Raw genomic sequence first — 12,296 nt, 5'->3', positions numbered from 1 at the left:
AGCCAGCGAGGTGCTCTGCCTCACATGGACCGGGATTTTATTCCACAGCATAGGGAGTCTCTGGGTGACAAATCTATCCCTCCAGCATGTCCTATTTATATCCGTGCTAAGGTTTAAGTCGCTTGCTCTAGTGGATCTGGTAGATTTGGATTTTTTGAGGTGGAGCATGTCCATTAATTCCGGGTTGGACATGGCCTTGTATGTCAGGCACAGGTCACCTCTGAGCAGGCGGTATGCGACTGAATAGAGCTGGAGTTTCTTCAGTCTGGCAGCATATGACAGATTTTGGAGTCCCTTTATCCTTTTGGTGAGGAACTTTTGGGGTCTCTCCAATTGCTGCAGGTGTCGGTGAGATACATCCCGAATGGTGCATTGTACTCGATCATTGGTCTGATAAGTGAAGAGTACAGGGGAACAATGACCTCACTTGATCTGGATGTGAATCCCTTCTTGATCAGGTGGGCAATGTAGAAGGTCTTTCTAACCACTTTAGCAATGTGAGTGTCAAAAGAAAGGCCACTGTCAACCTGGGTCCCCAGGTCCCTGATAACCTCTTCTGTGCTTAATGGATTGCAACCTATATGGTAGCTTGGGGTTACCTTGTTTTTCCCGAAGGGTATGACTATACATTTTTTGGCATTTAACTTCAGGCCATGGCTCTGGCACCAGTTATCAGTTTCCGTGAGACCCCTCTTAAGGATATCTGTGTCCGGTGTACTTTCCACTATGGCGCCCAGTTTGCAGTCATCTGCAAACTTTGTCAGCCATAGTCCTCCTATGTTTGCCTGTACTTCTGAGAAGTAGATGCCGAACAACAGGGGGCCAAGGACTGAGCCCTGTGGGACACCACTTGTGACCGGCTTGGAGTCTGACATGGCGCCAGCAACTCTAACCCTGTGGGTTCTATCCTTTAGCCAGTTTGCAACCCATCTTGTGACATATGGGTTTACATTTAAGCTGGTAAGTTTCTCTATAATACCCGAGTGGGGTATTGTGTCGAAAGCTTTTGCAAGGTCAAGGTAGGCTGTATGGACTGCCTTTCCCTCATCAATGGCTTTGGTGACTGTTTCGAAGAAGTCGACCAAGTTCAAAAGGCATGATCTGCCCTTGACAAAGCCAAACTGGGTCGGGTCCAATGTCTACAAGTCCCCTATGTCTTTGTTTATGAGTTCCATTATGATCCTCTCTATAGCTTTGCAGACCAGGCTTGTTAAGCTTACGGGGTGGTGATTTCCAGGGTCCGTAGAGGTACCGCCTTTGTGGAGTGGGACCACAGTTGCTGTACGCCACTCCTTGGACACGTATCCTGTGGTAAGGCTAAGATTAAACAGCTGCCTTATATGCGGGTTTAGTTCCTCGTTGAGTTTGTGTAGCACACAGCCGGGGACACCATCCAGTCCCATTGATGCTGTGTTTTTAGCTTTAGAGAGAGCAGCTTTCACCTGCGCATTTGAGATGTCTGGGAGGCTACACTCCACTGGGATAGTTATATCTCCTTTTGGGGGGGAGAGGGGGGTGAAGTTTGCACTGAACCTGTCTGCCAGTATGTTGGCAATGTCTGTGGGTTCAGTGATTTTTGTATCATTTTGGACTAATTCTGCGCATATCTGGGAGTTTCCACCCAGGTTTCTAACATAGCTGAAGAAGGCCTTATGATTGTCTTTTGAATCTATTGCAATTTTTCTCTCAAAGTTGGCCTTGGATGATTTTATGAGTGCTCGTATTTTTTACTAATAATGATCAAGGGTGTCTTCTCTTTTATGGATTTTGCTCTATCATGTAACAGCTTTCTCCTCTTATTGTAAAGTTTGTTTATGGCTGGGGTCCACCAGACTGGACGTTTGCCCTTGGTGGAAAGAGTCTTGGTTTTATTAGGGATTGCCTGATCCATGCAGTCCTGGAGGTGTTCGTAGAAGGCATTTGTAAGGGCTTCCAAGAGCTTGGGTTGTGGTTTCCACTGGCTCGGGGCCTTGAAGGATACCACACCAGTCTTGAGTAGTGTGAAGTTTGCTTTAGAGAAGTTCTTCACTGTGGTCTTTTTTGTTTGGGGTGGGGGCGGGATGTGGATTTCCAGTGAGATAAGTTTGTGATCTGATCTCACCAATGAGGGATATACTTCCAGTGTGGAGCATTTTGTCTCCATGTTTGTGATGATGAGATCTAGTATATTTTCTCCTCTTGTGGGAACGGTGACTAGTTGTTCCATGGCATTTGAATTTATGAACTTCAGGAACCTTTGGGCTAGAAAGTTGGGGCTTGAGTAATGTTCCCAGTCTATATTCGGGTAGTTGAAGTCATCCAATATAATGGTGTGGAACATATAATATAAAACTAACAGATACTGAGACATAGGGTAGTTTAAGAAATTTTAATAGACAGTTAATATATTTGGCTTTTGCCTCAATAGTGAATTTAGAAAGATGTATGTGACAAGGATGAATGTACTCACTTGAAACCTGAGAACAACACAGATGTATGCCCATAAAATTACAGAATAATGTTGTTAAATGTCAAGGAAACCACATCATTACCATAGCATAATGCTAGAAGCTGGTATTGAGGAGATATAAAAATATTTGCAAAAAAATGGTAGTTCTATCTTTTGTCAAATGTGTTATGTATGTGCAAAGTGATAACTTTAATGACAAAAACAAAAAAGATTTAAAATATAAAGGGAATGTAAGTGCAGCTATGATGTCACTTGTACTATCCACAATTCGTTTCCTTACTAGCCATTGCTTCAACATAACCACCCCACAGCCCTAATCATACAAACAGAATATACCCAGTGAAGGCAGTTTCCTGCAACTTGCTATGCAGTCAAAGACAATATGCTGCTATCAGATCTGAAGTTCTCCACAGTACTTATTTTCTTCTGATACCCCCTCCCCACAGGACAAAAATAACTGATTAAAAAAACAAGCTTTCATGAAACAGCTGTTAAGACTGGTGCAAGCCACTATGAAAATTTACCACACTGTTTCCTTTTCTTTCTTTAATTAAATAACTCATACATATACTACACAGAATAATAGTATCTACACCTGATAAATATGTTTATTCTCCTCTCTGCAGCACTCTCATGTCCCGCATAAATAAGACAGTAAAATAATAGCTAGTTGTTCATACTTACGCCACCACTACTAAATATATCTCAACTTCTCAAACGACAGACCAGAATGTTATTTGCTCACATTTTAAGGAATTTACAGAGGACTTTCTGAAACCTTCATTTTTTGTTCTTTTTGAAGGGAAAAAGAAGACTCCAAAAACAAAACAAAAGATTATGGTTTAAAAAATAAGATGCCCAAAATCATGCAAAAATGTACAGTTCAAGACAGACTGACACAACCAAAATGCTGGAAAAAAGTTGCATGTTGTTAAATAAACAGGACAGAAAATAAGAAAACAAAATAAAGTAACCATAAAGATTCAAAGATGTGAAATAATCTAGCATGCAATAACTACGTAAATGAAAGAGAAACAAGGAAGGGAAACTTAACAACTTAACTGATAAATGGCGTACGGCAACTGTGGTCCCACTCCACAAAGGCGGTGCTTCTACGGACCCTGGAAATTACTGCCCCATAAGCTTGACGAGCCTTGTCTGCAAAGCCATGGAGAGGATCATAATGGAACTCATAAATAAAGACATTGGGGACCTACAGACACTGGATCCTACCCAATTTGGCTTTGTCAAGGGCAGATCCTGCCTCTTGAACTTGGTCGACTTTTTCGAAACAGTCACTAAGGTCATTGATGAGGGTAAGGCAGTTCACACAGCCTACCTTGACCTAGCAAAAGTGTTTGACACAATACCCCACTTGGGCATCATAGAAAAGCTCACCAGATTAGATGTAAACCCATATGTCACAAGATGGGTTGCAAACTGGCTCAAGGACAGAACACACAGGGTTAGAGTTGCTGGTGCCATGTCAGACTCTAAGCCGGTCACGAGCGGTGTCCCACAGGGCTCAGTCCTGGGCCCCCTCTTGTTCAGCATTTATTTTTCTGAAGTGCAGGCAAACATAGGGGGATTGTGGCTGACAAAATTTGCAGATGACTGCAAACTGGGCACCATAATTGACACTCCTCCAGAGAGGTCTCATAGAAATGGATAACTGGTGCCAGAGCCATGGCCTTAAGCTAAATGCCAAAAAATGTATAGTCATACCCTTTGGGAAAAACAAGGTAACCCCTAATTACCACATAGGTGGTAATCCATTAAACACGGAAGAAGTTATCAGGGACCTGGGGACCCAAGTTGACAGTAACCTCTCTTTTGACACTCACATTGCCAAAGTGGTTAGGAAGACCTTCTACATTGCCCACCTGATCATGAAGGGATTCACATCCAGATCAGGAGAGGTCATTGTACCCCTGTACTCTTCACTTATCAGACCAATGATTGAGTACAACGCCCCATTCGGAATTTACCTTACCCAACACCTGCAGCAGTTGGAAAGACCCCAAAAGTTCCTCACCAAAAGGATAAAGGCTCAAACATATGTCATACGATGCCCGACTGAAGAAACTCCAGCTCTATTCAGTCACATACCGTCTGCTCAGAGGTGATCTGTGCCTGACATACAAGGCCATGTCCAACCCGGAATTAATGGACATGCTCCACCTCAAAAATCCAAATCCACCAGAGCCACGAGAGCAAGAGACTTAAACCTCAACACGGATATAAATAGGATGTGCTGGAGGGACAGATTCATCACCCAGAGACTCCCTACACTATGGAACAAAATCCCAGTCCATGTGAGGCAGAGCCCCTCACTGACTCTGTTCAAGAGAAATCTTGACGAGTGGATGGGAGATCGTAGGTTTACCCCGGGAATCATCTCTGTGTCACTGCTGGACAGAGGCACAGCAAACTAATGGGTATAGTATTCTCATCCTAAGGGGTGGTGAAAGCCACACACACTCTGGCTAGGCTTATAAATGCCCTAGGGCAGATAGCCTAGTATGAACCTATTAACCTATAAACTTCTCTCTCCTGAAAGAGCTACTATGTTAAGTGTCATACACAACCACATTATCAGGCACATTAAAAAAAAAAGGAAAAAAGTTTGTGATCATGTGGTGAAGTTACAAGCCGTGCAGACATCCATGAGGTGCTGAGCAATAGAGCAATGAACATAGGAGACAGAGAAACTTGCAGCTGCTGTGTGGGGGCCCTCATTCACGTGGAGATAATCGCACAGGTGCCCAACACTGGCTATGCATGAAGAACAATAGAGTAATGTGGCCAAGGGCAATAAAATCACAAGATGTTGCCATAGGCTGTGTATTTGTCTTTAGCCTTATTTGCATTTGTTGCCCAGTGCCAGACATTGTGCAAATGCAGAGGTGGTAGAATAATGATACAAAATATACATAAAGAAGAAGATACAATGACAGGGCAAGATGGTGATAGGACAAAGTAGCTTATGACAGAAGGACAATGATGGATCACAACAATATTTAGCCAACAGGTGGACATCAACTAGTGTACAAAAAGCAGTCAGCAACACTTAGATAATGGCTGGATTAAGTAGTCATAAAATCTATTTATACATTTGGGCACTATCTTATCATTCCACAAAGGTATTATTATGTTACAACATTTAAATAGCACAGTTGAGCACAGTGACGACTTATTAAAGCAGAAGGGGTGAACAGAAACAGATGCACAGAGGAATAAGTGATAATATTTTTCAGAGAGATAAAGGAATAGATCCATGTTACTCTTACTTATTAAATTATCATTAATCTGTCATGCTCCATGCAATACAGTGCTTGCTACAGGTTGAAATAAGCCTCAGAGAGTTCTACAAACATGAAGACATAAGCTTGATAGGGCTGCCTTAATAACATTCTCTGTTGGTGCTACATTGTTTTATCAAATGATGTCTTGCTGTACTATTTAAAAGGTATGTTAATGAAATGTTGTATATGGAGAGGAATACAGACATTTGCAGTTGTCATGAATGAATGCATTGACCTCCAGTTTGAATTGAACCCATGACACTGTGCAAAAACATCATTCTACAAAGAGGATAATTATCTTCAGCAAGCCGCATAGGAACTCCTATTTTATTACATACACCTGCCTAAGAATTGTTACATTAACTGTTTCACAGTACTGCCTTTAGTCTGCCTTTCCTCTGTATTCCCATAGTACAGCAGATCTAAACACACTTGCACAAAAGTAACCTGACTACTATGGATTAAACTGAAATCATTTGCTTTTGCAATAAGAAATTAAACAGTGTTCACCTTCACTCACTACTGCTGAACTATGCCAACCTATGTGCAAATACCATTTTTGGCAATATATGTTGTATGTGAATCTATTTTTTCACCAGAACAAACATGTGAAAAGAGGTGGATAGAACAGTGGTGAAAATGAGGCTGGCAAGCAAAGGGTAGGACACAGGAAAGAGCACAGGAATTTGCATGAGGCTCATGGGAGAGAACCATAGCAATCCACTTCTTCACAACATAAATGTACAATTGCATATACAATTTCATGAATTTGGAGAGCTGCCACACTAGTGATGGGTTATAACAACAGAATAATGTTATATGTCCAAATGGAACAAATCAAGCGTGTCAAGATGGCACTTAGGGGAAATGGAGAGGTTTGTATGGGGTATATTTCTTTGTGGGACAGGTGCCTATTTTTATTATTTTTTTAGGAGAGAAAGGAATGTAAGGAAAGTGCTTAGGAATGAGATGGTAATTTAGGTAGGGTAGGTTAGGAAGCATGTGCAGAAATGCAGGACATACAAATCAGATGGGGATGGTGATGGGGACAAAATGTTGGGGGACACCACGACTGGGGATAGGTAGGGGACATCAGAGGGTGCACCCACGTCCAGCTTGAAAACAGTGAGAATCTAGTCCTCAACCTCAGAACTGTCATCACTGTCTCCTGCAGTAGATACATGTGTCAGTGCTGGATATGGCATCATCCTTGCAATACAATGCAGGACCTTTTCAACCCTGCTGCTATGTGCACTGAGGCCCATCTCCATGATATCCTCCACAAGACCTGTCAGCTCCTGTTGGATGACAAAATCACCATGTCCATTGGTGCTACTCTCAGAGAGTGCCACTGCACCAACAGTCAGGGCAAAACTGCTTGACGCAGTTGGTGCAGGTAGGGCAGGGGCTGTGGAGGCAACACTGACAGGTTGTGAACCAGAAGTGCTGGGTGTGTGTCCTGCTATCTGTGGAGGTATGGTGAGCCTAGCCAAAGTGTAAATAAATTATAACCACACCACAAAAAAAAATTAAAAAGAGAGAGAGAGAGATGGAAGGAAGACCAAAAAAGAGATAATTTGATATATGGCAGGAAGCATTCATTAACAGCTACACAAAGTGTAGCTATTCTGTTGGTGACATAGTGCATCATCAACATATTAGTGTGCTATTTGGTATTCATTAAATGGTTCTGCATGATGTGTAGAGCCAATAAACCCAGATAAACTCCAGAATATGAGAATGCACTCATGTTATTGGACCTCAAGTACCAGTATGACTCAGTCATAGTCCATGTGGGTGTAAGTGATCTGAGAGCTACCTCCCTAGACTATATGAAGAGAGACATAATGGAGCTCTCAGAATATGTGTCTCAGGCTGGTATGATCCTAACTTTGAGCAGCATTTTACCTTCTCCAAGGATGATGCCACAATATGAACAAAAGCTGACTGACTTTAATAACTGGCTTAGTTTTTTTTGTCATTCCACGAGGGTGAAATATTTGTCAGCATGGAAGGAGATGATTAACAGACCATGCTGCTTTGCCAAGGATGGTCTGCACCTCTCCCCTCTAGGCTTTCAAATATTAACTAAAACATTGTCTTCCCCCATAGTGCCTTTTTAGGCAAAGCCAAAGTGAAAGTCTTCCAACATACCAAATCAAAACCAAGAAAATTTAAAGATATTAATGCTCAGTGCTAGGAGTCTAAACAAAAAACTCAGCTCCCTAGAAGCTCTCTTTACCCTAGAGAATGTTGACATCAGTGCAGTCATTGAGACATGTTTGAAAGCCGAGGAGAGCACACCGACAATGCAGGGTTATAATGCCTTCCACATGTTTAGATCAGCTACTACACAGACAGTGTCTAAAGGTGGAGGTGTCTCAATTTACATAAAAAATAAATATATCTCAAGGCTGGACAAACAGGATAATGCACTTGAGCTACTTCATGTTCAAATCACCATAGGCAAAAACCAATACCACTTCCTTGTAAGTTATAGGTACCCTCTAGACACAGGAAACCCATAACATGTATTTAAACTTATTGGAAACACTCACCATCCAACTCAACACCATATTCATGGATGACTTTAATTACATCATTATTAACTGGAAATCCTATATGACACCAGATGCACAGGCACAGAAATTCCTGGATTTTGTAAATACAAGCTCCCTGAACCAAAGTGTCAGTACACTAGTCAGGGGTGCAAACATACTGAATCTAGTGCTCACTAATAATTGAAAGTGCTGCACACCCTCTAGTGGAATATATTCTCTAGTAAGGACAGGCCATGAAATAGTCTCCTTTGAAGTAAACTAAAACCTGGACCCCCAGATAACCCTGCAGTATTCAGAAACTATGCTAAGGCTAACTTCCTTTTTTAAATTGATAACCTAGCAAAATTTCAAGCCTCAAAAAACCATGAGAACACTGCTGTCTATACAGAACTGTTCACAGAAACCCTGTACAAGCATGTTACTAGCTGCATAGAGGCAGCTGTACAAACCAGTAAGATGTACAGATCTAACTTAAAAAATAAAGTGACCCTGGTGGAATCACAAAAACAATAGGCCGTATAACAGAAGGAAGAAAATCATGACCAAAATTAGGAGGTGCAGCACCCAACAGGATAAAAGCACTCTCATGAAACTACACAAACAACTCAGAGAACAAATAAAGTCTACCAAAGCCAAATCTTGAGGTAAATTTGGCCTCCTAGGCCAAGAACAACCACAAGGCATACTTTAGCTATGTCCAAAACCTCAAAGGCAATACACAGTTGTGTGCAGAACTCATTGTAAATGCAGCCACCTATCCTGAGATGGAAGATATAGCAGACCAACTGACTGACAAGTTCAGCTCCAACTTTACCCCTCTCTCCCTCTCAACCTTCCCTCAGGAAATACCACCAAATATAACTTCCCTTGCTGTGACTAGGGAACAGGTCCTTAATGCTCTCTCTAAGGCCAAGAGCACTGAATCAGTGGGCCCAGACAGTATCCCAGGATGGCTTCTAAGTAGCATGAAGCATGTCCTATCAGGTCCTCTCGAATTGCTATTTAACTGTAGCATCCAAACAGGCTTCGTGCCTCATGAATGGAGAACAGCAACAGTTATCCCTCTGCACAAAGATGGGCCATCTACAGACCCTGGAAACTACACTCATATGTCTCACTAGTCATATATGCAAAGCCATAGAAAGAATTATCATGGAAATGATCAATAATGATATAGTAAATTTCCAGACACTGGACCCAACCCAGTTGGTTTCATCAAGGGCAGGTCATGCCTATTCTACCTGGTGGACTTCTTCGAGAAGGTCACCAAAGCAATGGATGAGGCAAAATGGTTCACACTGCCTAATTTGACTTGGCCAAGGCATTTGACACAATACCCAACTCAGGCATTGTTGACAGGATCAAGAGGTTAGGTATGTACCAGTATGTCACCCGGTAGATAGCCAGCTGGTGCACAGACAGGACCCAGGAAGTTAGAAGTGGGGAGTCCACCTCTACAAAGAGGCCAGTCACAAGTGGAGTCCCTCAGGGATCAGTCCTTGGACTGCTCCTTTTCGGAATTTACTTCTCTGAAGTCAAGACCAATGTAAATGGTCTCTAGCTGACTAAATTTGCAGATGACTGCAAATTAGGAGCTGTCATTGAATCTAACACATTGACAGAAATGTTGTCCAGGAAGGGCTAACACAGGCAAACAACTGGTGTCAGAGCCATGGACTAAAACTAAATGCAAAGAAATGCATAGTAGTATCCTTTGGAAAGTCATCCACCCCTGGTAACTATCATATTGACAATACACCCCTTAGAGATAACCCAGTAGTCAGGGACTTAGGGATACACATAGATAGTAATCTAGCCTTTGACCATCATGTGTCTACAGTAGTGAAGAAATCATTCTATATTGCGCAACTTATAAACAAAGGTATGGCATCTAAATCCAAGAAGTCATTGTTCCACTGTATTTGGCATTAATCAGACCTATCAGTGTGTACAGTACCCCTTTGGTATGTTCCTAACCAGATATATCCAACAACTGGAACATCCACAGAGGTTCTTCACAAAAAGAATACAGGGCTTAAGTAAAATGTCCTATGCAGACTGCCTCAAGGCTTTATCTCTGTATTCTGTCTCCTACAGGCTTTTGAGGGGAGATCTATGCCTGACATACAGTGCATTGTCAGACCTCACTCTGATAAACCTCCTGCATATCCATAAAACAAACAACACCATAATTACCCATTCTAAAAACTTGAACCTTGCCTGTGATATAAATAGGACCTGCTGGAGAGATAGGTATGTATCCCAGAGACTATCCCATCTCTGGAACAGGCTCTCCAGCTATGTGAAGCAGAGTTCCTCCCTAACCCAATTCAAGTGTAACTTCGACAATTGGATGGGGAACAGGAAATTCATCCCTGGCTTGGCATTTATGTCTCTAATGGACATAGGCAACTTGTAAATGATTCATCTCCCAGGCCCCTTCTTGCTAATGTTTCATCTCCAAAACCACTGCTTACACTTATCAAGGATACCAGAACTTGTCAGAAATTTGGGGTTCATGACTAGGCTTAAAAAGGCCCATGTGCTCGTTAGTCTAGTAAATACTTATGAACCTATGTACCTGTGAACCAAACCCAGATAAATGGCAGAATTTATTTATTTATTTTATTTTATTTTACATTTGTTGACCGGGCTAGTCCAGCTGGATATATGTCCATTTTCAGTGGAGGCCCGGGGAGAAAAGCTCCACAAATTACAACAACATAAAAGGTCAAGACAAAGACAATAACAGTATAATTTGGTACATAAGTTTTAACAATTATAGTACAAGCCTAAGATTATATATTTTATATTTCAGTAGGAAAAAGGAAAAATTTATCTAAGAATAGATGAATAAGACTAATACATTTGTATTAGAAATGGTGTAGTACAAATCTTTATAACATATTACAAAATTAGATACACCTAGTAATTTATGATAAGAGATACTAAGGTCTCACAAAAACCTAAGAAAGAAAAACACTAGAGATCAATAGATAGAGTATAGAAGAACAGCAAACAAGGATGGATTTCTAGTGTTATTTAACACATAGGTTGTGATACTATATGAAGGTGTTTGATCATTCCACAGTATATACTTATTTACATGAGAAAAATCCTAAGGAAGGTTAAGCTCACTAAAAATTAGTGAGACAACACAAGATCATGATAGGCTAGGAATTGTGGGAGTCTAGTTAATAGTTAGGTACTTAGTCTGGGTTAACACAGGGGCATAGCCAGTGTGATTTGAGGTAGGGTTTAAGCTTGCTTTTAAATAAGCTGACAGAGGATATTGAGGTTAGCTGGCTTGGGAGGATGTTCCAGGCTTTACCTACTGTATTGGAGAACAAGGTGTCACCAGCTAAGTTGTTGGATTTTGATATTTGTACAAGTAGGTTATTAGCTGAGCGTAAGGTCTTGAGGTTATTATAGGGGATGACTAGGGATGTAAGTATGGGTGTATTTTGAGGTAAATACAGGATCTTATGGGCTACTATTAATTGATTGAAAAGTATTAAATTTGGCAGCTCTAACCATCCTAACTGATTCAGATTGATACAGTGATGAGTTCTATAGGAGGACCCAGCTGCAAATCTGGCAATATTGTTGTAGGAGGATGTAAGTTTACTCAGATTACTTCTACATATTTTGGTATAGATAGGGGAGGCATAGAGCAAGGTAGAGATGAGGTGGGTACGAGCAATAGTAACCCTGGCTGGAGGTGTAAGAAAGGGTTTTATTCTATAGAGGGAACCTAGTTTCTTGTTTACTATTTTTATGGTGTTATTAATGTTGGTGTTATTAATGTGAGGTTCAAAGGACAAGTTGTTATCTATTAGTACCCTGAGTAGTTTGGTGGTTGGTTCCGGAGATATTATAGTTACATCATTTGAAGTAATAGTAAAGTTAAGTGGGGAGGTTCTGCGGGTGGGGGTAAATAGTAGCATTTTTGTTTTTTTGGGGTTAAGGATAAGACGTCTT

This window comes from Protopterus annectens, chromosome 7.part1 (assembly GCF_019279795.1).
Source record: "Protopterus annectens isolate FY-2018-M chromosome 7.part1, PAN1.0, whole genome shotgun sequence".
Taxonomy (NCBI): domain Eukaryota; kingdom Metazoa; phylum Chordata; order Ceratodontiformes; family Protopteridae; genus Protopterus; species Protopterus annectens.
The sequence above is the reverse complement of the archived record's forward strand: the minus strand, read 5'-3'. Positions refer to the sequence as shown.